This window comes from Carlito syrichta, unplaced genomic scaffold (assembly GCF_000164805.1).
Source record: "Carlito syrichta isolate Samal-C Ts95f unplaced genomic scaffold, Tarsius_syrichta-2.0.1 Scaffold314087, whole genome shotgun sequence".
Taxonomy (NCBI): Eukaryota; Metazoa; Chordata; class Mammalia; order Primates; family Tarsiidae; genus Carlito; species Carlito syrichta.
Genome location: NW_007258183.1, coordinates 26299 through 26839, shown reverse-complemented (window position 1 = coordinate 26839; position 541 = coordinate 26299). Strand labels below are relative to the sequence as shown.

Here is a 541-nt window from a genome sequence, read left to right as displayed (position 1 = left end):
TCACCTCAGCCTCCCAAAGGCGCGGGATTACAGGTTGAGCCACCGAGCCCGGCTCCTTCTCATTTCAACGGAGGCCTAAGCCCAAGATCGGGTCACCTTCTCAAAACCCTTCCACCACTCCCCATTACCCTTAGAACATACCCAAAACACGGTATCCTGGGTCTGCAACAGTCCTATAAGTCTGACCACTATCTTTTTGCCTCATCTATTGTTCTGTAAAGTATTCTAAAGGAAATGACAGACGTGACACATCGTCCTTTGATATTTTAGTATGCAACTTTATTTATTCATTTTTTTTAGTTGGAGTCTCGCTCTGTTGCCCAAACTGGAGTGCAGTGGCCGCTCCCGGCCACCGCAGCCTCGACCTGCTGGGCTCTGGCGATCCTTCTGCCTCAGCCTTGTTTTAAGAAATGAAATGAGGCCGGGCTCGGTGGCTCAGCCTGTAATCCCAGCGCTTTAGGAGGCCAAAGTGAGTGGATTGCCTGAGCCCACAGGTTCGAGACCTGCCTGGGCAACTTGGCAAGACCTCATCTCTACAATA

General features: G+C 50.8%; 1 protein-coding gene across 1 annotated transcript in view; it reads left to right on the top strand.

Moving 5' to 3' along the window:
* Positions 1-541, top strand: part of FAM129B (family with sequence similarity 129 member B) — a gene marked incomplete at both ends in the record, with an annotated part of 27640 nt that overhangs the window by 858 nt on the left and 26241 nt on the right. The gene's annotated exons all lie outside the window — the stretch shown is intronic.